The 25,147-nt window shown below is 43.7% G+C and overlaps 1 protein-coding gene across 6 annotated transcripts in view; it reads left to right on the plus strand.

The window, feature by feature from the left end:
• The first annotated feature begins 18,294 nt into the window (after window positions 1-18,294).
• The window catches only part of CNOT6 (CCR4-NOT transcription complex subunit 6), a 29,993-nt gene continuing 23,140 nt past the window's right edge, over window positions 18,295-25,147 (plus strand). For 2 of the 6 annotated variants that reach the window (XM_079320191.1, XM_079320195.1), the window contains exon 1: window positions 18,295-18,498. The gene's annotated coding sequence lies outside the window, so the exon portion shown is untranslated. Of the gene's footprint in view, window positions 18,499-19,524; window positions 19,791-20,306; window positions 20,683-25,147 lie in introns of those variants that run through there. The other 4 variants (XM_079320196.1, XM_079320192.1, XM_079320193.1 and 1 more) reach the window with 4 other exon arrangements.

Consider the following 25,147-nt stretch of genomic DNA (forward strand, 5'->3'; position numbering starts at 1 on the left):
TGCCAGCAGTGACTTTGGCTGGGCTGTTCTGAATTATTCTTCCCTCAGGCTTATCAGTGGAATATGGCTAGCTCCCCAAAAATATTCTATGTACACTTATATCTTCCAGCACTTCAGAGAGCCTCCCACCAGATCTGTGGTTCTCCAGCAACTGCAATTCATCAAATGCATTTAAGAATGCAAAAAATTGATAAGAAAAGCTGTGGATGAGATGCTGGGCTGGGAGTCAGGAGGGTTTGGTGCTGCTCCAGCACAGCCAGAGACCTGCCAGGCAGGGTGGGGGGCTCTCCACACCACCCCACGCTCCCCTCCCACTCTTTGCTTCATCCTTTTAGGGCATGAAGCCTTTTGGGAAGGCAGGGTGTGTGTGAGGCCAAAGGGAGCACAGAGCATGAAGCAGCTACACTCTCATATTGGGCTTTTAGTGAAACATCCACAACAATATATTGGCTGAGACAGCAGCACTCCCCTCCTCTCCATTGCCACTCATGCATGGCAAACACAGCCCAAAACCTCAGCAGCAGCTCCCCAGACCCAAAAATCCCCCCCAAGCTGCCCCAACCCCCAGGAGCTGGCTCTGGAAAAAGCTCTGCAGCTGTGCCAGGAAGGTCAACAACTTCTGCCATTTGTTCAAATAAAGGCTCAAATTCATTTGACTGCTGTGGTCTCTTAGGGCTTCCTGAAATTGTGTGGGGGTATGTGAGGGGTGTGTGTGCCCCTGAAAACAGGATGGTGAAAGGCACCAGGCCTGTGTTGGGCAGGAGTGTGCTCATCAGAATATTCTTCCTTGAGCTGCTGCTGTGCTGCTGCAGCCTTTGGAGAGCAGGAGATTGAGCCTGAGGAATTTAGGAGATACCTCTATTATTACTGAAAGAGGAAAGGAATTAGGATATGAAATGAAAGTTGAAGACAGGATTATGGCAGAGGGAACTGAAGGGTAGGCATATTGAGTCAAGTGCCCTATTCTTAAAATCTTCTGCAATATTTTTTAAACAAAGTTAATGAAAATTTTTCCAGCCATAATTCTCTTTAGATTCGTATTTTCTTCTCCTTTTATTTGTAGCATGCCCCACAGTGGACCTTGTTATTTATGAGAAATGTGAAGGCAAATGGATATATGTGCATTAGGAGCACTGAAACTCAGACAGAGGACTTTTCGCACAGAACATCAGAAAATCTGTTTATTTTATCACATCCAATTACCATGGAGATGTGAACACCCTGTGTTATTCACAGGAAGATGACATAGCTATTCTTCTGCAAAACAGAAATTGCTTTTTAAGTATTTCCAATCATAAATCAGGAAAACACCCAGAAATCCACGTTCCACCCATGTTCCAAAATACCACACCCTATTCTGTCAATTTAAAATAAATGAGTCTGATTACCTTCAGCTCAATGTGATCATGAACTATTGATTTGTCCTTCTGGGAATATACAAGGAAAATTGTCTAGAGAGTGCAAGCTCCCCAACAGGAATCTAATTTTTCTCATTTTCCTTTCAAACCCTACTTTCCATTACCTCAGAGTGAGTTATGTCCTACTTGCATTACCCAAATAAGGGGGATGGGACATTTTATTTAAATTTTATTTAAAACCAACAAACCCCATCATGCCTCAGTATGTCACTGAGGTGCCACCCGTGGTGGCTGCACCCTCCACATCTCAGGGAGCACCAGGACACTGCTGGAGTGGCTCTGTGAGCACTCTGGGGGATGTGCTGCTCCTGGGTCCCCTGATCTATTTGGATAATCAGAACTCAGCTCTATTGGGAATTAATTCAGCACCTCCAGCTCTCACAACATTACAAGGACAATTGCAAGGCACAAGGTTTTCCTTTGTAAAGTGCAGCTTCAGTCTCATAATCCCAGCCTGATATTTCACCCTCCAGCTATTTCCCACGTTTTTTAATGATTAAAGTAGGCTTTCAATTAACTTGTCTTATGGATCAGATACCACCTGCAGATACAAATACAAGCATTAAAAAACAGGAAGATTGCTCAAAGGCTAGAGAAAAATCCCATATTTTGTCACTTTTTAAAATCCAACCAGCTTGATAGAGAACAGAGGCTGCTGCTGGTGGCTCTGGAGGAGGTGAGGTTGAGTTTTCTGTTTGTTCACCATTCAGCACAACTTCCATAAGCACCAGCACTGCTGAGTTCTGTAGTACTGTGGGACAGGAAAGCAATCATCCTATAGATAAGTGATTTGTTTAATGCAAGATTACAAGCATGTATGATTACCCATTTTAAAAATATTTTAATGAGCAGCTTCATATCTATTTCAGGTTATTTTTCTGCAGGACTGTACACATTGGTGAGTGGGAGGGAATTCTGCTCTCTTACCCTTCACACCATTGGGAAAACAACCATCAAAATCTGAAATGATTGGCTAATATAATCAGAATAAAACTGCACATTGCAGGAATTCCAGCTGATGCAAAATGAAGATGACTTATCTGGCTGCAATTTCCACTGGGAGAACCACAGGTTTGCACAGCTTTAGCTCTGGCAGCCCCAGCCAGGGGCACAGCCAGCTGAGCTCATTAGGGCCCTCAGCAGTGATGCAAAACAAGAATTGAGTAAGGCTGTGAGATAACTTGTCTGCTCTCCTGGGACAGCGAGCAGTAAGGTTTCAGAAGGCTTCCAACCTGCAATGTAGTATTTTCTTATGGAGGTCAGTCAGAGGCTCACAAATGTTTAAGGTTATACAGGCTGTTAAGTGGTCTGGAATACACATTTGTAAATGGTTGTGTACTCTTTTGCAATATTTTACCAATGAAAAAAATGTATAATGGGCTATGTTTACACTAGAAAAATTTCAAATGGTCACTAAGTTAAAAGAGTTTGCTTGGCTTAGTCCTGAGTTTAGCTCACCAAAACTTGGTCTGATCAGCTCTCAAAGTCTTGTACCCACGTGTGTTTGGTGTCTGTGTGCCCCTGCCCTCTCTTGGCAGGTAAGTCAGGGTCTGGCAGGGCAGGGAGGTGGCAGCTGGCACATCATCTGGTCACACATCTCAGGCTCCCCACACCTGCTGTGTGCACAGGGCAGTTTCCTGACTAACAGCCTATTCAGGCCCAGCAGTCACAATTAGGATCAAATCAGAATCCCACTGTGCTGAGCAGTGTGTTCTTCTGGAAAGCTGCAAATTTATAAATGATGAGAGCCAGGAGGACAGAAAGCATAAAATATATTCATGTTTTTAAGGCATGTAACATTCATGGAGTGTTTTTTTCCCTAATTATACTAACTCTCCTTCTTTTTACTTTTTCTAAATGGCCATAGCTAGTCAGTTAGGTGACACAGCAGCAAAAATAAAAATCAGATGGAGATCTGAGGAGGAGTCCTGATCTTTGGAGTGAAGTAGGGCAGGGGATCAAGACACTAAAGCCATGAGAGAGACAGAGGAAGGAGCTGCCACATCAAGGAGAAAGAACCACATCACTCCTGGAAAAGAAGGGCAGGAACTGGTACAAGGGGACAGTGACAGAAGAGAGAGGTGCTGGTTTACAAAAACCCAGGCAGATGGGTTCACATATGCATTAATCAAAACACTTCTAAAGGTTTACTAACAACTAAAGGAATGACTGTTGGTTGAAAATAGATATTTATCCCCAAATCATCTTACCTCCAAATTAAAAACTTAGGAATTACTATTAAGTAATAATGTGCTTGTAAGTGGTTCATAAAATGACCCTCTTTCTCTGCATGGGCAGCTGTGATAACAGAGTTGATTTTCCTTCCCATTTCTTACAAGCACCTGAACGATTGTGGAAAATCCAGTGATTTGTGTAGGCTCTGCTTCATGGCTGGCCCAGCTGAGCTGGACCTTATGGAGCATAATGTTCTGTGTGTGAAGCTCTGCAGTCCTCACTGCAGGCACAGCCAAACCACAGGGCACACCAGCCTTGCTCCTGCTGCTGCTGGTTTTGGAATTGGGACCCCAGTACCCCCAGGACCCTCCTAAAATACCCCACTGGGCAACTATCCTGGGGCACTTCACCAAAGGCAAAGGCAATCTAGTTTGTAGAAAGCAAAGTACAAATATTTCATACCATTTCTTCTTAAATTGTCTGTTCTCCAGTTCAGCTGTTCTTCTGCTTTCCAGAGATAAGCATCCAGGATTCTTCCTTTTAACTGCTTGGAAGTGAGTGGTCATCCCCTGGAGCTGTGATTACTCCCTTTGGGAAGGGTACCAAAGAGAAGCAGCACATCACAGCCCCCTTTCTAATACTGTTAAGTGCACAAGGATCATCTGTAGCACTGTCAGATGCTGTAAGGCCAGATATTGATTACAGGGAAGAAACAGATCTAAATGAGCAAAGGAAGAACAGTGATGACTTCGAGCTGGCATTCACTGATGGTTTTTCTAAAAACCAGACCTCTGTCACTCCAGGAAGCACCCAACCCTCCTCCTGTGTTCTGGAGCCAGTTACACCTACTGAAGCTCAAACAGCTTTTTCTCACAGCTGATAGCTTGAAAACAGCATCTGAGTGGATACAGAAAACTCCCAAGAATTCTATGGTTTTGGTTATAAAGCAGGCAAAAATGACAATTACTGAGTCCCCTACAACATTTTGAAATCTACTTTTTGCATATTACTAAGCTATGTATGAGGCAATCATCAGTTCTGACTGAGAAGAGCTGGAATTTGTGTGTTCAGCTGTTACTTGTGATATAGGAAGGAAAACATCTGCATCCATTCAGCCACCTCTGTGAGCAACAATGTAGATCAGACACTACAAAGCAGGGAGAACTTGTATTAAAAATCTGATGATTAGGACATATTTATGCAATATTTTTTAGCTTTTAGTATATTTAAAAATATGATAAGCAACTAAAAAAAAAAAAACCAAAAAGCAAGTCTTTGACATCTGCTCACAGTGGTAACCAGCTAGGGCTAAATCCAGAAATATCCAGGGTTTTTTACAACTTGGTTATATGGAACATCACTTTTTCTGTGTATAGCAGTGCAGCAGTTCAAAACTAGAGATCTTTTATGGACAAGCAACAGGCCCTTCAAAATACTGCCCAACAGTTCTCCTGCCAAATGAGAAGGATTTTACACCATAAAACATAGTGTAATACTCCCAACACACCCTGTGACACACCAAGGAACTCTGTGTCACTAACAAAGTTACTGGAAGCGATGCTAACAGAGGTAGTTTTCTTTAAAAGTATTTTTTCACCCTGAATTATCTGGGTTATTTTTTTATCTGACCTGAAGATGTGGTCAGAGAAGCCTCATTTGAATACAGCCAGTCAGCACAAAGGAAAATTTTCTTTTTCAGAAGCTTGAATGTTTCCATTAAATCACTTTTTTTCTCTTCTATAGAGTTTATAACCATGCAAAGCACTCCACCACTGAATTTATATACACCACCAGTTTCAATAAGACCAATAAAATGATCCACATCCATTGCATAAACACTGAAATGCTTTGTAGGGCAATGATGGGCCCATACACAGTAAGCACACACCAGATACTTTGATCTGAACCTACACATCTCACACTTGGAGACAGCAGGATTGAGGCTGCAGTCTGCTCTGCAGTAATAACTGACAGAATTCCTGAACTCTCCCATCCAAGAAACAAAGGGAATTTCTGCAGCTTGGCTTTGTCACTGCTGGGACCTGGAGCAGATGTCCCCTCTGCATTCCTGCACGCTGATCAGCTTCCCTCCCCTCTGATGTCTGCAGCTTGGGCTGCTCCTGCTCTTCCAGCTCTCCTGTGGTGGTGAGCCAGAAGGTTACTTCACCTGCTGCACTGTATTATGATTTTCTTCACTCAGTTCTGTGCTGGAGAGATACAGTTTGTGACAGGGACAGTCTGTTCCTTAGGGCTGTACAAGCCTGCAGGGATGTACACCACAAAAATGTACATAATAAAACACCCTGAACCATCCTGACATCTGCAAGCATCACCTCAGCACCACAAATACTTAAATGAAAACTGTGTAAAAGGAGAAAAACACAGGTATGTTTTGAATCTCTTCAGGCAAAGCTCCAGCTGAGAAATTCCTTTTTTTTCTATCAAACAAGACTCACAGGATCTGGGCTCTGTAGGGAATTTGGGCACAGCATCCTCTCACACAAAGGAAAACCTTCTCCATTTGGCTGGACCCTACTAAACCCACAGGTCTATAGAAAAAACTCTAAATACAATTTCATCTTACCCTTGTTCAGATCCATTTGGGAACACTCAGATTCACCATTTCCTTAAGTTAAACATTTTGCATCTGAAAGCTGCAGACATCAAAGGTCAGTTGTGGGTTCTTATCAGCTTTACCAGAGTTTTCCACAGGAATCTCCCATTAGGGTACTGTATCTCCACCAAATAGGTGGAGTTGTTCTGATTACTAATGCTCTCCTTAGCTCCATCTGTATCTAATAGCAGGACACAGAGGAGCTCCTGCCTGTCCTGGCCAGGAGCCAGAGAACTGAACCTCTGCCATCCCACCAGGGAGCCAGAGCTGATGTACAGCTCTGCTAAACTAGGGAAGGACACAGCCTTTAACCTGCTCCCCCATCAGCAGTGACAGAACAACTCTGAGCCAAACTAAGTGAAGCATCCCTTTATTCTCCAGGCATACACGTCACTTGGGCTAGAAAACAGCACCAAACAGCAGTCAAGGGACACACTTAAGTATTACACCATGTGACCCACCACCAAGAGGGTCAAATGGCAGAGCTTTCCAAATCAGAGAAAAACCTGTTTCAATTGGCCTTCCAGACTGAAGTGCTTCTGTTCCTGAATGAAGGTCTCTGACTTGCCTCTGAGAAATTCTATTTATTTTTTTTAAAACCAGGACTGCGAAACAAAATTAAAATCATTTACACTACTAAGCAAAACCAGATTGTCCCAGTTCCACCTCCATGCTAGTCTCTATTCACAACTTGGGCTCTTTTTCTGGGAGGCACAAAAGACACCACACAAAGGAAAGGATTTTGTCCTGGACCCTGGTCCAGACCCTGATACCATCAGCCCCAGAAATGAGAAGATGGAAGAGAGATAGAGATTTTAGGTTCTGTTTACAGAGCTGGGCAGGATCCTGCACATCCACATCCTTTCTGCAACGAATAGCATGTTCCCTACTGTACTGAAATTAAATAATAAAGGACTGACCTGCCTGCTGGGGACATCTCTAGTAACGTGAGCCATCTGCACTCCCACGATGGGTGGTGCCTCCCACGTCACCTCAGTGAAGGTTACTGGCAGGACACCCAGTCTACTCCAGGGCTTGTTCCCAGAGCTTTCCTATCACCCCATCCTGAAGGGAATTTTACTTACATGCTCTGATATTTCTGCAAGCACCACCCTTCTGAAGCAGCATGTTGCAATTACACGTCAGAATTTGGCTAAGCTCTACCAAGAATTTTATATCAGCTACTACTTCTGTGTTCACTTAAGAATAAATAATTCACCGCTTACAAACCCCCTTATTCTCTACTTCAAATGTGTCTTTTGTAGGATGGTTTACTAGAGAGTATTTTTTTTCATGTAAGCTTTACAAAAAATAACTTTACAAAAAATGCAATGTCATTGAGGAGCCATTTTTGCTATTAGGAGTTACCATGTGATTTACCAGCTACTGAGAAGCAAAATTAATATTCAGTTTTCTGGAAAAGCTGGGGTTTGGCTTAACTACAACTCTGGAAAGCAGGAGGACTGCAGAGGTAATTCATCTTCTAAATTATCCAGATGAAAATGAATGGGGTTTTACTGGTAAAAGTTTAATGAAACAAAAGGTTATATTGCCACATAAGGTAATAAGCACCTGCCTGAGTCAGGTGCTTATTTGGCACTGAAAAACAAGTGCTTCAGTTGGCGCTGAAAAACAGATGACAGTGACTACAGTGTATTGAGAACCAATTTAAACGACTCAGAAATTCTGGAAGATTTCAAATTCTGGCCAGTTCCTTGGAAAATTGTTACTTTTTCTAAATTTGAGTTGGGAAGAGAATCCCAGCCTGCTGCTGCAGAAGAAAAGTTTGGTTTGTCAAAATCAAGACATAAAAGCTCAAAGACAATTAAATCACAATAGCCTTATAGCTCCTGAGAAAACCTAAACAGCTCAAAACAGGTGGAGCCAAGTTGAATCACATATTCCTGTGACAGTATCCATTTCCTAGAGCACAAAATGCTGGCATTTCTGCTCTCTTGCTATAAATAGATATATACAGATATAAGAGATGAGACACACAATATTTTTACACAACAAGTTACACCTTGAAACATGGGCCATGTAGAGGGTTCAGCCTCCTGGAACTCATCAGCTGGGCTCTGGCCCAGGTCTGACAAGGAAACAACCCACTGGTTATCCCAGTGGCCAAACTGCAGGTGGTGTTGTCCACATGTGGGCATTTTCATGGGCAGTCTGAAAGCAATTATAAACCCAGTCAAACAAGAAACCCTAGGTTAGATTGTCTTAATTTCATTTAAGACATGAGATTGAAGCTGTGCTTTTCAGGCCATAGTAGACTGTCATAACATGTCAGTTAATTATTTAAGTCCAGTTATTAAAAAAACAAACAAGTTTTCACTTTTATTGGAGCTGAAATATTTCCAAAGCCAGCAGTAAACAAAGTGTCTGTATTAAATAAATCTCAGGATGAATGTATTGTTGACACATGGATTAACTGGGCTGGATATTTCAAAACCACGTCTGTGCCTTTGCCCATGCAGACGCTCTCACCAGGCCAACAGAAAGAATTGTCTTATCATAAACCCTGCAGGAATATTTATCTAAAAATGCTTCCATTGCTCCTGTTGCCACTCAGCTTGCAGGGGAGAGGGATCTGTATATTTTGTCTGCCAGCTGGAGGGTGGACTCAGCCCTGTCTGTCTGACACGCTGCCCTGGCTGCCTTCTCACCTCTCAGGAGGGTTTTGGGCTGGAAGAGCATGTTTCTCTTCAGCAGCCCTGCTAGCTGATGCAACCAGTTTAATTCTGCTTTAGTTCAGGTCCACAGAGTCTGCCTGAGCTCGCTGCTGGCTCAGCATTACCTGTGCACTTCCACAGGGAAATTATCCAGGAAGGATCCAGTCAAGCCAAGACAAGCTCTCTCAGTCACACAGCAAAGGAACTCATGGAAAGAAAGTGTCTGTAGAAATGTTAGGGGCTTGAGCTTCCACGGAAAAACTGAAAAATCTAGGAACCAAGCCAGGTGCTCATCCTCTTCAGAAACAGCCTTCCCACCCTTTCTAGAAAATCAAATGAAGCTTTGCAAAGCCTAATTCTTAAAAAAACCCAAAAGTGATGAAATGAACATGTGCTACCACCTGCTGTCCGTTATTTGGAAGAGCAGGGTCCCCAGCAGGGCCTGGCACCCAACATTCTCTCCACAGCCCAAGTCCCACTCTGGTCCCAGGACACTGAGAGCAGCTTCAGCCCATGTAGGGCCAGTCTTGGGGAGCTCAGGGGCACCAGTCACACAGGAAAGAAGGTTTTTGATTGAATTCTCATGAACAAAGGAGAGGAGAGACTTAGTAAATGAGGTTAAAGGGAATATCAGAAAAGCGCCCAGGCTAGTGCAATTTCTTGTGGTGTCAGATCCATGGACAGACATGGAAGTACCAAGATGGAGAAAACAGCATTGGCAGCTCCAGACATCCACGTCCTGACTGCTCTCCTGGGGCCCCTCACCACCCACTGGCACATCCCTGACAGGCAGCTGCTGTCACAAACAGCCATTAAGACAAACAATTCACCGAAAAAATATGGGTTTAAATAGACCAATTTCTGTACAGGTCACTTCACTTCCACACGTCCCCACCAGGGACTGGCAACTCAGATCTGAAGCAATAAATCACCTCGGGCTGGCAAGAATAACGGCCCAGAGCTCACGAACACAAAGAATGCATTTAATCCTTTTCTGTTGCTGTGGTGAGCAAACAGAGCGTGCCCGGTGCATTAGGCAGCTCTCTGTGTTAATGTATTACCTATAATTATTTGTAGAACAAAACAGAGACCAGTGGAGTCAGTCCAGGTACTCACCATTCACTGCAGTCAAAGGGCTCCCAGGAATCATCATCTTCCCAAAGTCTTGATGAAGAAAGAGTTAAGGGAGTAAAAGGGCTTGGTTCTAATACTTGTAGAAAGAGCCACTTATGTCCTGAGCCCATGGTTACACGAAAGATTTTACAGGCAAAAAAAAAAAAAAAAAAAAAAGAAAAAAATACTGGACACATAAAAAAACCTTCCTTTATTCTTCTGAAGTTGTGCAAAGGTTTCTCTTTTTTGCAAGGGCCCCAGGCATCAGCGTTACCCATCTCAAAGTCTTTTTGTAACATTACTGATCTGTGGTGTTTCCCACCCAAAACCCTCAAAACACCTCTACAACTAATTAATCAAGCACATTGTTTTACAAAGATTAAACAAACTAATCCCTCACATACAATGTTACACAGCTGAGCAGCAGACTTCAAACAGCAGCTCAGGGCAGAACATTTTACAGACCTGAACAGCAAAGTGCTCAGCTGTGCTGGCAGAGACCAACATCAAACAATTCTGAAGAAGAAATTGGGAAGAAGTTGCTTTTTCCAAGGCCATGTGTCTAAATAAAGTGTGGCTAAATTTAATTAATAAATGACTCGGATATAATACTTGATCTACTGCAACAGAAGGTTGGATTGCAGCAGATATTTCATCAGTAACTCTGCTGGATTTCCCCAGCCTCTTGTAATTTGCTCTGAACCCACCAGGTCAGTTTGGAAGGGATCATTTCCATAAGCAAGTGTACCCCAGTTTTATCTGAAACCATTTCTGTACAGCCAATATGCTGGAGCAATGGAATAAAAAGGCCAATACAGCATAAGTAAAAGTAGAAAGACAAAAGGTAATCAGAGAAAAAGCAAAAAGGCAAATAAGTTAATGTCAATCCAGGCTTTACAAACATGCCAAGGGTTTTTCTCTTACTTTCCATCTGCCATGAAGACAAGAAAGAAACATTCTATGGTGAAATAAAAATGAGCAAAGGAAGAAAACAACATGTGTGTTAAACCCATTTTTCCAAAGCCTGGATGGCATTTCTCTGCCACAGCACTCCACATCTCTCTGCAGGCTCGAGCCAGCGAGAGGATGCTAGGTTACTTCACTCTCATAGCATGAACTCGTACTCCTTGCTATTCTCAATCTGTCACATTCAACAATCACATGTGAAAATGACTCAGGCTGCCAGTTGTCTCCGTGTTGTGCTCGCTGAGCATTTGCCAGTTCCTCAGGAGTAGGCTTGATATTGAAAGCCACACTTTGGGAAATGTGCTTTAGCCTGAGCCTGCTGCATTAGGCTCAAACACTTCGATTCTTTTGTGTGACAATTTTTTGTCCTTTTTTTAAATGTTGCAGACCAACAATTCTGGACACAGAAGACACAACAGCAGGTCAGATCAGCAGCTTGTTCAACTTGGCATTTTGTCCCTCTCGGGTTCATTTATTTAAAGTGGCTAATATTTTGGAAGGAGTGAAAAAGCCCTAAAAGTACCACACCAATACTCAGCTGTGAACATTGGACGAATTTTCTTCCTATCTCCTGCAGTGATCACCTGGGAAGCAGTCAATGATTTTCACCCTTTTTCTGGGCAGGAGCTGTTCCGTGGTGCAGCCTTTTAGCTGGCATGGCTGCAGACACTGAGCCACCCCCACCCTTCACAGCCGTGAATATCCTGCCTACCTTCAGCTCAGTGAGCTCTCCCAGTGCTTGGAAACAAAACTCTTCCAGTTTCATCACCTCAGCCCCACTGCCTGCCTTTAAAAAGAAATTGGAGCCCCAAGGTGCTGCAGCCTCCTCTGAGTGCAGGGGCATCCTGTGCTGAGCTCGCACACACAGATGTGCCCACTCTGCTTTGGGTGATCCTACTCCAGCAATGGAGTGTCCAAAGCAATGGATCCAGCCCTGCACGTGAGGAGCAGTCTCATATGCAGCTCCATGAGAGGCTGAAAGTTTTCATATTTAATTATTTTGGCTGTGCTGGTGTTTGACCCAATGCTATGTTGTCCCCTCTCTCTGCCTACCTAATGTCCTAAGGAAAGTATTTTGTCAATTCAGATAATACAGAATTAGCCACACTTAACCACCAGATAAACTTATTCAGTAATTTTGCAATTTTTTTGCAACCACTAACGTAAAAAGACCCAAGAATAGTAGGCCTATAATAGCCTCAAGATAAAAGTGTACTTTATAAATTCTCTGGAGGGTTTTTTTCCCCCCCAGAGACTGCCCTTAGCCAAAATTCTTCAGATAAATAATAATAATCTCCTATACAAAACATTGAGCAATGAGGACATTCAACATCTTGGAAATGCAAAACACATTGCATAAAGAAGACTATATATAACCATAATTAGAAATTTTATTAAGTTGCTCACTGTAAAATAAGCAAAATTTGGGCCTAAGATTTGACACAGTAAATAATAATATTAAGAGATTGATTCCAAAATCTTTGTACAACCATTTTATTGTTATTCAAAGTAATTAATCTAATTTGCTAATTTACAAAAGGTAAACAACGAATCACTTATTCTGACCCTCAAATATCAAAAGTAGGGTAATGGGACCACAAACAAAATTCGCTACATTTTCTAATAATGTAGCAAATGAACTTTTTTCTTTAATGGCACCACAAACAAAAATTTGCTACATTCTCTAATAATGTAGCAAATGGACTTCTTCTTTAATGGGACCACAAACCAAATTTGCTACATTTTCTACTAATGTAGCAAATGGACTTTTTCTTCAGGAAGCCTCTCCAGTCCCCCAATTGCATAGAGCTGTCTGAAAGCATACGGTTCGTGTAAAGCCTGTGTGCACCATATGCACGTATCACTTCACTTGCCACCGAAACAGTTGTGTCATGGGTGGAATGTGGCAACTCTACCCACACACAGTAATGTGATACAACAGATGAAGATAGTGGAAAGCCGTGAAACTGCATGGAGAAATTTAAGTAGATTGAGTCCATCTCTACTTCAATGGGAATTAGATCAGGCCCCAAATGAGAATTTATGCATGACAGCTGGATTAACATATATATTTCCTGAAAGACACTATCTTTATAAACTGAAGAGTTCCATAGTGTCACAATGGAGCATTAGTTCATTTTTTATTAAGAGAGAAACCATCATTTTGTAATTCACGGTAATTTCCTCCAGGACATAGGTCTCCTTAGTTATCTCTTTTGAGTCCTGATCCTACTTAATTTGCAAGGAATGAGACTGCAGCAGGGACAGCTTAGTGTATATTTGAGTTATGGTCCTCATATATTCTGGTTCATGAGCAGGAAGCAGTGCAAGCACAAGAGACCCAATTAAATTAAAAGTTCAGCACTCTTCCATTTCAGAAAACGGTCAGGCAACAAATGATTACGGTATTATTGCATTTTCTTACACAAGAAAAACTGCCCACTCTCTTTTTGTTTAAAAAAAGCCCATGCCCAGTGGGCAGTGCCCTGCCTGCCCGATCCACGGTGTGAAATCCTGGCAGTCCCCAAGGCTGGAGCTCCCCAGCCAGCGCATGAAACTCCATCAGACATGCAGTGCCACGGCAGGGGGAAGGCGGGAGCACAGATGGGATCAGCCTGCACGTAAATATGTTTCTGTTGCTAGAGAAAAGCAGAGAAAGCGGCGATGAATAAAGATGGAAAATAAGATGCTGACAGAGGAGGGAGGAAAAGCCACCAAAATGGGTACAAAGGGAAGAGGATATGGCAGAAAACACCAAAGATCCGTGTGGGTAGTTTGAACACTGGTTTTCCACTAAAGAGAATCCTTCCATCTTACATCAGCAACGCCATTATTTGGCATTTAACCTCTCAGTTGTGACTCCATAACTGGGCATTCAGGTGTTTCATAGCAATTTGCTCTATTCACTCACATACATAAAAGCTTTTGCTGTGAAAGGCAAAGCCTTGTGCTCTTTTTGCAGAGCTCTGAATGCAACCAGGAGCTCTGCTCATGTAATGAATGCAGGCAGGTCACACCATTAACATTTCCTTTCATATTATTAACTTAGTTCTAACATGAAAAGATGGATGTCTTCATGGAGAAAGGTGACCAAGAGTTTGAGAGGTGATTCTAGGAACAAAAACATGCAAGAATCAGCCTGTGTCTAAAAAATTACAATGAGGTAAACAACATCATGGTTCATAAATTCAGCTTCTTAACAGCCTTCAGATTTTAATATTTGATTAGGACAAGTAAGAATAATGGCATTTTAGATCTGTTACTTCACTGCTACAGTATAGCACAAATGTACACACTAGGAAGTATTTATTAATGACTCAATGCTTCACAGACCTGCATGCTTGAGATAGAGAACAAGATTCAATGCACGTTTTAAACTGCTGCAATCCTGACAGTTTATCAAATATCTAAATAATTGTAAGAGTCATCTAAACATAGTACACAGGCATCTCAGGTGGTGGCAGATTTATAGCAAAAAGGAGTTAGAAACTCTTCTCTCACTGTGGAAGTCTTCCTACTAAATGCAGATATTTCTAGAAAGAAACCTTTTGATAATTTTCAGTTTCTTTCAAAGAACTTATTCCACTTTTGTCCAACAATGCATATTAAAGTAATTCTAAGGCTGCAAAGCCCTTACCTACAAACTGTGCTATCCCAGGATTAAAATTCCTGAATTCATCTCTGTTGTGGATATGCATAAGGGGAGATTTCAATTACCTTTTTACATAAAGGTCTTCTGGAAACCACTGAACTCCATTCCATGCAGAGGAAAGCAGGAATATTAATTGCCTCAATGCTTTTTGTATGGAGCTTTCACTGTAGTTTTAATGCTCAATAAACATCAAAGATTTATCTTTACTATCCAGCTGTGAAAGAAGATGCTCTTACATTCACTGGGTAGATGGAGAACAGGCCATAAAACTTAAGGCTGAAATCATTAAAAATGCAATGATTTCAGAAGCACAATATGAGTGCTCCAAGTCCTCATTTTTCAGACTACCTGTCATTTTAGGCATATGCCGTGTTCAGAGCAGCTATCCCGCTGATCTCAACAGCCATGGATGCCATCCTGCAGCTCAGACCCCTATATCTATACCCACATAGACTGAAATGCAGACCATAATTAGGTTCTGCCCTCCTGCTTGGGATCCCTCTCCATCTCCCTGTTACTCCTTTCCTCCCCATTATTTCCCCTGCTATACCATAACTGTGCTCTCCTCCTCGATTCCTTTCCTGCCTCCAAGTTACATTGCTTTCGTCACATTTCCTGGGCACAGAAAGTGAGGGAATGGGTAGGACTGAACCTTTCTTTGGTCACCTCTTCTGTAAACCCAGACACAAGAGATCCCACAAGCCACAGCCCCTCTGTGCCTGCTCCCCCTCAGGATGGGGTGATGGATTCAGGATGAAGGACATCCTTTATCACAAAGAACTTAGAAGTCAAACAAGCCTCTGCAATGGTATATCGATATTTCAAGAGTATATCTTCATTGCCAAATTTAGCAATTTAAATAAAGCAAAAAAAGTACCATTGCTCAGCCACAAAGACAACTCTCTACCACAAGTTTCACATCCCTTTGTCAGTGCACAGAGGCACCAGGACCTCAAACCAGGTGTTGGTCAAATGGACCCTGAGGCCTCTCAGGCACACTCCCAGCTCCAGCTTCAGATGTGCATTCAGAGACAACATGGTAGGGAGCACTGAGATTTTTTTAAACCACTCACAGCAAATATTTCTCTTTTCAAGTGTAAGCTGAGAAATGTTGTAGGACATTCACCTTCATAATGTGGGACACGTGGTAGTGTGGGACAGGAGATCTGGCCCAGCTGAAGGCTTATTCCACAGCACAAAAAGACATTTTTGGTTTAGAGTTAATAAATGAAAATTCACACTCAGAGTACAGTACATCTAACATAGTGTTTTAAGCAGTGGCTAATTTCTGCTTAACCTGGTTGTCCTGACAGCACTACTGTCCCAAACTCAGGACAAAGTCAGCACTCAGTGTGACATGGCAGCTCCTGAGATGTATGGAACTGTCACGGGCAGGTAAAAGATTAATGGGAAGGGCTCTCTTTTGATTGATGAATCTGTGACCTTGAGCAACCAGAGCACTTGCACCAAGTATATCTGCCATGTGAGACAGACAAAATGAAAGAGGCTCATGTTACACTCTCAGATCTCATTAAGCACCCAGACCAGAAACACCGATACTGGCACTGGCCATCTGCTCTGCTGTTTGCCTGGTTACAGGTCTGATAACACTTTCAGGAGCAAAAGTTAATCAGACATACAGATGAGCAACAGCACTTCTGCACAGGAAATTCAGTGGAACATAACAGTTTCTAAAAAAAAAAAAACCACATACCTGTTTTTACTTCATTCTGCTCTTTCAAACCACACAAGCTGGCAGTTTAAAAAAAAGTTGACATAAAAGGTTGCAATTTTAGGCTCTTCAAATATTGCTGGTTTTTTTAGAAATAACCTGTAAAAGTTCACTAACTTGAAATATGCCAGATTGCTGTCATCTCCTGTTAATCTATATAATGAGCAATAATAAAAAATTATTTTTAATTGCTTTTAAATTATTTTCTCTAATGTTCTCATTTGCTTATCTGAGTTATTTGAGAATTACACTAGTTTCTGCCATTTGTTCTTCACTTGCAGTTTGAAGGTCTTTGCCAGTAGACCTTTCCATGTTTAATGTAACATTACCCCAGCATCCATCCCTGAGGAATGAAGCTTCCCTGCAAGCATTTTTCGAGAGAATTATGATCAACCAAATTTTCTTTGCTGAGCAGCAATTCCTGGAAAATCCTGCAACGTATTCAAAGACTTTCCTACTGCTTTTGGAGAATTAGCTCTGGGCAAAATGATATAGTCCATTGAGGCCATATCTGACCCAGAAAGTATTAACTGAAGAATGTGCAGGACAGCTGCTTATCAGAAAGAAAAGCCATGCAGTGCAGGAGAATGACAGGCAGAGCGAGTGGGGTTAGGTGTGAATGAGTGTCAGCTCTCCTGAGCCGGCAGCCCGGGGAAGCAGATCCAGCGCTCAGCCCGAGCCCGCGCATCCGGAACGGAGCAGGCTCGGGTATCCAGCACAGCCCTGCACCATGTGGAGAGGAGATAGCTTATCATCCGAGAGCGTTTCAGATAGATCATATGATAAGGATGAACAGAAATCTGAAGTGGAGAAGGATTATTTCCAACCAAGTGCCAGCCTTTCCCTGGAGGATGTTCTGTGAGCAGGTTTGGTGTGCAGCATGTCAGGGTTATGTTCTCCAAGCACTGGCCTCGATGGATGGGGGTGCTGCTCCTCAGAAGCTGGACATGGTACCATCCTCTTTCACAAAAGAGAATGCCTCGCTGCACAACAATGTGAGTGCCATTTATTTCCAGCTACATATCCAGTTATACCTAAATGGAGGCCTCAGCTCCTATTCAGCTTTCCCAGATCAGAAACAGGGTTCTGTATCTAGTCTTCACTGTTCCCTTGGATGAAGTGGTGTGTACCAAGTGCTTATTTGCTGCAGCATCATCAGTGTTTCAGCATTTTAACTCTCTGAAAAACTGACAAAATCCTTAATTTAGAAGTCATTATTTAGGAGTTTTGCTAATATTACACCATGGATGGCACTTCCCCACCATCATTTCACTTGACATCTCTCATCACAAACTCTTCTTGTGCAGGGACAATAATAACATTCAATGAGGAGGTACTTAATTTTTCTAAATATCTTGGTTTGCATCCAATAATCAGTTCGTGAAGAAAATGACGTGAGCCGCAACCTGAATTTCAGAAAGGTGCTGCAGGCGATTTTGGGGGACATTTCAATGTAAACATTGTTTCTGGGAATTGTTTCTTTTCACAGCAAAGATCCTAGGCACTGGTTTACCATTAAAGACACAAACATAGAAGAAATGCTCTCTTTCCAAAAAGGCATCTGGCCTATCACCCGCACCATATCTGAGCTCATCCACTTCAAGGCCGAGTTCCCCACTTGGACTTTTGCAGGAGAATTTGAAAGTTCTTTTCCAAACAAGTGACTATTCCCATTCGCCTTCCTTGTGCCCCTGCTAGGATCCCCTTCCCTGCCATACACCATTTGCACGGGTTTCGAGCCTTACACCGCAGCCCACTCGGTACTTTCCCCCACTTTTCCCCGCTGCGGCCGTACCCCCAAACACGCTCCAAACTCCTCCCTGCGCATCCCCCCGGCCCCGCCGCGGGTCCCTCCGCGGGTCCCTCCGCGGCCGCGGAGCGTGCGCGCAGTGCGGGCGGCCTGCGCAGGTGGGGCGGGGAGCGGAGCGGAGGAGAGGAGGAGAGGAAGGAGGAGGAGGAGGAGGCGGAGGAGGGGGGCCGGCCTGCCCGCAGCCGCCGCCGCCGCCAGGCCGCCATGATGCTTGTTTGCTTTCAATGAGTGTGAGGAGGAGGCGGGGGGGAGCCGCTCTCCCGTCCGGCCCGCGGCAGGAAACAAAGAGCCAGGCAGGCGGCGGAGCGAGGGCGGCGGGGGGACGGGGATGCTGCAGCCACAGGTAGGGGCGGCCCCGGCGCCCGGCCCGGAGCGGGGGGCTCTGCCCGGGGGGGGCAGCGCTGCGGGGGGAGCGCGCTGAGGGGGGGCCCGGCGGTAGCGCGGCGAGGGGAGGGGGGAGCCCGGGCTCGGCGGGGAGAAGCCCCCGCGCCGCCTCGCTTGGGGGTGTCAGGGGGCGCCGAGGCCCCTCTGGGCGGGGGGGGGTCCGGGGGGGTGCGCTGGGCCTGGGCCGCCGCTGCTGCGGGGACGCCCGGGGAAGGCTCCGCGCCCGGGGAGGCGGCGGGGAACGGCGGCTCTCGCAGCGGGGGCGGCGGGGAGGGGGCGCCGAGCCCCGCGGGCGCCCAGCGGCGAGCGGGAGGCCGGGAGCGAGGCGGGGGGAGCCGGGCCGGGCGGCGCCGCGCTGGAGCCCGGCTCGGTTTGCATCGGAGGGGCAATTAGGAGAAATTAGTATAATGGCATCTGGAAGCCTGAAGTTGGTTTTTTTTTTGTTGTTGTTGTTGTTGTTATTGGTGCTGGTAGGTTTTGTTGTTTTTGTTGGTTTGGTTTTATTTTCCTCACCGTGCAATTGAGTTTAAAATAATTAAACAAAAGGCCGAGGGAAATGACATCAATCGGGGGAACTGCCCGTCCACCCTCCGCGCACGGCGCCCCGCGCCGCCGCCTCCCCGGAGGCCGATCCGCCTGGCTGGGCGCGCACCGAGGGGCGGCAGCGCTGCCTGTCAGCGGAGCGCTTCGCCTGCTCCGGAAGGAGCCGCGGCAGCTGCTGCCCGCCCGCCCCGCCGTCCCTCCCCGCCCCGCCGGCAGCGGGAGCCGCGGCCGCGCTGGCGCCGGGGCCGGAGCGCCGCTCGCTCGTTCCGGCGGAGGGAGCGGCGGGGCGGGCGAGAGCCCTGAGTGGCAGCGGCGGCGGCCAATGCGAGGCCGGGGCGGCCGTGAGTGGCAGCGGCGGCGGCCAATGGGGAGGCGCGGGGGGCGGGCGCGCGGGGCCGCGGGACAGGCGCATGCAGGGATAAACAGAGGGAATTGGGGCGGGGGGCGGCGGGGCCGGGATCGCCATCGCAGCCGTCCCTTCGCCGTCCGTAAGCGGCGGGGCCCGAGCGGGGTCCCCGCCTCGGCTGGGGCACGGGAATGAGCGCCTGGGCCGCCTGCGGAACCGCAGCGCGCGGGGGGCAGCTCCCGCAGCCCCCGGCCCGGCTCACAGGACAGCCTTTCCTCCTCCAGAATTGTGTGGAGAGCGATAAGCCTGGGATCAGACAAGGCTTAGAAAAGGAGATATCTATTGCACCTGTCTCTGTCTTAGTATCTATGGTGAACACGTATTTTATCAGCATTTTTCCACAAACATTAAAATTCATATAGAAACTGCTAGGTTGTAGTCCTAGGTTGGACTCGATGACCTTAGAGGTCTTCTCAACCTGATTCTGTGCTGCTTTGCTTTATGTAATTTAAAGAGTATATTCAAAACAAATGCAGTAAGCTAAAGGTTTTGTTGGGGTTTTTGTTTTGTTTTGTTTGTTTTGTTTGTTTGTTTTTTAATACAGCCATCTGTATTTCCACAAACGCATAGAAAATTGTATCACTGAAAATAGAACTTCATGGATGGGTATTTGCTTTGTAACTAGAGCTGCAGATTGCCTGTTTTTTTCATTTGATTTCTGGGGCTTATTTTCATAATCTAGATTTCGCCACAGTGGGTAACTAATTCAAAATCCAAGGGATTAAGAAATACCTGTGGTATTTGTCTGGCTTAAATACAAAGATGTGCAAGTGTTGACTGGTAATTGTATTGTATCTCGCATTTTTTTTTCATTCTAGAGCAGGTCTCGTAATTGGGAATTTATCAACATTTCCACTGGGGTAATTTTACAGGATTATCCGCCCTCTGTTCTTCCTGCTGGTTCATCTGGACTCTGTGGAGTTTGCTGCTAGCAATGGAGCCTTCTGTGGGGGTTTATTCATGCTATTACTGAAATGGAGCCCTTCGCATTTGGATTAACTCTTTGTTCACTTTTCACCTGAATCGTTGGATCAGCCCATGTTTAAAAAGGATCCTACCATGCATCTCTTTTCTGTTTGCATTCTGAAGTTGAACTCTGAATACAGTCTCATGTTCAGGCTGTTTACTATGCTTGAATTTTAGAGGAAGAACTGAAATATAAAGATAGATGAAACTGTAATACTGCATGGGCAGGTAAATGCATTTGACATTTTATACATGAAGACTTGAGAACATGTTATGAAGGGTCACAAATTGAATGAGCATGGTACCTTTTCAAGATAGGGCTGTACTAGATATTGGGAAGACATTCCTTTAACCGAGTGCAATGTTTGTGATGGAAACCTCAGCTGTCTTTGAAATGGTTCCAAGCCTGAGCAAACTAAAAATTCTTTCCCAACATATGAACAAAAGAATCTATAGTTGAAAACATGGCTGTGTAAACAAAAATGGTTCTGTTAATCTGTTACCAAAAAACTTAAATATTAGTGTTTGTAGTGCACTGTGCCATGCTGTTTGGCTCACCACCGTGCCAGAAGTCCATGTGGTGAACCAGAATTCTTCCATCCACTCATGCAATCCCTGTTGCAGAGGCCCTGGTTCTGTTTGCTAACAGACTGTTGAGTTTTAAATTATTGTTATCTGATTTTTGTCATGTTCTTTTGGCTGTACACTTGTGTATGAGCAGTCTGACCATTATATCCCAGTCTCGAATAGGACCACATTAGGCAAGGATTCTACACAGAATAATGAGGATACCTTTCAGTCTTCAGAATTGAAGTGATGTACAAGAATTGGCATTTTATATATGTACTTTTTGTGTATGGTGGGCTTTAAAAAGCTACCAGTGACCTTAAAACACCACAAGAATATTCTCAGCAGACCCAACCACCAGGTTTTAGTTCTCGTTGCATGGAGCAGAGGTTGACTCATGCTCAATTGCTTACAAAGTATCTGGGGTTTTCAGTCCATGTATTGAGGTCTTACATTGTTTCCCATGTCAAAATACTGACATTACTGATTCCAGTCTAAATTTAGCCTTCTCCATGGTGTAATTTTGAAAGCTTTATGCATAAATTGCTCAAACTGAGTCACTGCAGGGTTTCATCTGTTTTATTCCTTCTAAAGTGTTGGTGCTTCACACTTGGAAGTGTGATTATTGTACAATACCCTGCAAGATTATTAGCATTGTTTTAAATGGCATAATTTATGTTCTTACATTGAAATTGGGCTGTACAAGTCCACTCAACAAGGGAGTCTTGGCATAAGCCTGGGGTCCTGCACTCACAGTTTCTGCATGGAGCAATTTCTGCAGCTGACATCTTGAAGAGTTTACAAATGCTTAGGCAGGTCCCAAAGAAAAAGCTGTTTAAATGCTTAACATGTACTTTTAGCTGCTAATTGCACTTCCAAGATGGTGCTTGCTTAAAAAAAAAAAAAAAGATTGGCAACAACTCAATTTTTCCTTTTGTAAGACTGCAACATGAATCCTTTCGTTAATGTCTTGGAGCCCATTTTTCTGGTGTATGAATTAAGGAGGGACTAGGAGCAATAAATATATACAGTTGTTTATTTTAGAACTAAAATACATGCTGTTAGTATTCCAATTTATGCTACAATGGAGATCTGCAGGAAGAGATTGATTTGACTTTAGATTTTTTTTTAGACTGGGAATGCTGTTAATTGTTTTATGGAGGCTGCCAACTCAACATTGTGATCACAGCCTGGATATTTGGATGGCTCTCTTGTGCATCTGAGTTCATGTTCCTGGTATGCAGCCTTTATTCTGCAAGTGAAGGGGTTCCCTACCTGAAGAGCTTCCTGAAATTTTTGTTCCATTTTATAATACCAGTATCTCCAAAGCATCCTTTGAGCTTCCCCCTTTCCTTAGCAAGGCAGCAGTTTCAGTTGGAACACTGGGGTTTTCCAGAACATGCTGCAGCAATTTGAGTGATGGATCCTGTCATGAGGGTGCAGCCATGGTTAGGAGACCAGGAATGTACAATAATGTCATATCCTGCATGTTAGAAATAATATGCAACTTTATTGCTTGAGCTATTTTGGAGTGTGTTGATGGGTGAGATGTGGATCCTGCACATTGAGCTGACTGAAATGCTGTTCCACAAAAGTATCACTCTGCATAGATCTGTTTGCAGAGTCAGGGATCAGAAAAAACTTGCTTCAGAGACAGATCTTTCATGTGATTTTTGTAACAAAGGCCATGTTTAGTCAACACCTACAGTGATGGAGGGTTGAAACTAAACTAAAACACCACCAGTGTTGGCTGTGTACCATCTGATGTGTATCACCTGTCAGAGCAAGGAAATGGCATCATAATGGCTGAATATCAAAAGTATTGAGAAATTTTATGCCACACTCTGACCATTAATACTTTTAAATTACTGTTTTAAAGAAGTTTTAACAGTTTTCACCCTAGAGATGAGATTTTTCTGACAAAGCAAAGGTCCTGTGGATTAAGAGGAATTTCAGTTTTAATTAATGCAGCATTTAATGTAGCATTAATCACAATTCATCTGCAGAGTACTTTCAGGAATGGGAGCTTGTAGGGACAAGTAATAAGTGTGAAGAATAATTAAAACTAGTAAGAAATCCTATTTTGATGAGAAACATGATGAAAGCTCCACCTCTGGAGATTTGCAATGGCCAGTCATGGCACAGGTGCTTTCTTTATAGGGAGCAGTAGACTAGATCACCTCATGGCTCTTCTGATTAAGTAGGTCAGGATTTCTCTCTAGTGGCAGAATTTGGAAAGCTGCTACTTTGGTTGCTCATTAAATCCACATCATCTGTGTCAGTACAACTGTTGTCAGAGTAATGCTCAAAACCAGCCAGTGACATGGCTGAGTGGTGATACTTCATTATTAAAAAAAACCCACCCCCACAACCTCTAAATCCCACTTTCTGAGCTGAGTATCATTGCTGGCTTTCAGTATTGTCTCACAAGCAGCTCCATCAACACTACTGAGAGAGGTGGTGCAGTGGAACATGGGGACAGGAAAGAAGCCTTGTGTTGGTTTTGCTGCACAAGAGTGTGGTTGCAGAAAAACATTTTCAGGCTTGTTGGTTAAATTTGAAGTAAAACCAATCTGTGAATAATTTGCTTGCTGTCAGGATGTGGCTAGATGGGTAGAGCATCAGCTGTGTGATGAGTTCTGTAACATCCTGACCTTTAGTTAGTTTAGCAACAACAATGCTAACAAGCATTTAGAAATTGTGTTCTAGGAAGGCAGAGATTTTCAGATTTAGATATTGACATATTTTGTCAAGCTCTGGTTCAGTCCTGTATCAGGAATGAGCTCATGTCCAAACTTCATTTAAAGTAGCCAAGTTCTCTCTTAGTCCTTAGTTCTGTTGTAAGACTAAGAAATAGTGTTTTGTGTGGTGACTTTTGGTTCTTCCCCATGAAACATCAGAAATGTGGTAAGCATTCTGCAGACACATGAAGGAAAATGTGGTAAGGAACGTGTTGGTGCGTGTGCCAGTATTTAGAACAGCCTACTGAGTTGGCCAAGATAAGAAATTTTGCACTAGGTCCCCTAAACAAGAATCAGTGTTCCATATATTGTGAAGAATCATAACTAAATTGTCAAATATTATTGAATACAACCCGTGGAGTGGGAGTTGGTATTATATTAATGTTTTGGAGTGTAAGACTCTTCTCAGCTTTCTGGAGACATTTGTAGGTGAAGCTTTGAAGCCTTGGTCTTTCTGCTTACATTTACAGAACCTGAAGCTAAATGTTTTACAACACAACTCCTATTTTTTAAAGCTGGTCTTTTAAGTTCCATCTGTCTCGTACAGTATACAATTCTGTATTGCAATGCAATTTATTTAAATTCTTAAAGTAATTAGTGAACCTGACATCTCTTTAATATATTGGCATTTCAGAATACACTAACAGAATGTGCAAAAGGCTGAATGCTGTGTAGTACTCATTAACTAGCCAATGTGGTTCCAGGGGTACCAGTTAAGGTCAGTCTTTGCTTTGCAATTTGGTTTTGTGTTAGTGTTTGTTTTGTATACAGCAGCCTTTTACTATAGTCATAATTAGATGCAATTTCTGATAATTAAGAACTATTCTAATCATCTGGACCATGTTTGCAACACTGAGAACATTTGGACATCGTATTTCTAGTGATTATATGTTGTGCATGGCAAGGGGTGGGAATTCCAGGGCTGTTTTATCACAAGTCTGATAAAACAGGTCTGGTTTGGAGATCTGTCTGGAAGATGGAACAGTCAAGGACTTCTGTCTTCAGTTGTGCCTTTTGTACTCTGACCATTTTAGACTTCTCTTCTGGACCTAAACTAATTTTTATAGCAACTGAACATGGAAGTGGCAATTGCTTCTTGGCATTAGTGAAATGATGGTAAACAAGTTTTTCACACTGTGCAAGGTTTAGAGGATTACACATACACCATTAAAATACAGGGCTGCACATTGCTTATATGTGGGAAATTGTAATAGGTAGGGGTTGGGTAGAAAAAGTAGAAGTTGGGAAAATTACATCCTCCCTCTGCCTGCCACTGCCAGCTGGAACCAGCCAGCTTGTGTTTCCATAAACAAGTAGTTATGAAGGACAAAGACACCTTAATTAAATATGAAATACCTGCAGGTCAAAATTTAATATGATCTTCT

The sequence above is a fragment of the Erithacus rubecula genome, assembly GCF_903797595.1.
Source record: "Erithacus rubecula genome assembly, chromosome: 16".
Taxonomy (NCBI): Eukaryota; Metazoa; Chordata; class Aves; order Passeriformes; family Muscicapidae; genus Erithacus; species Erithacus rubecula.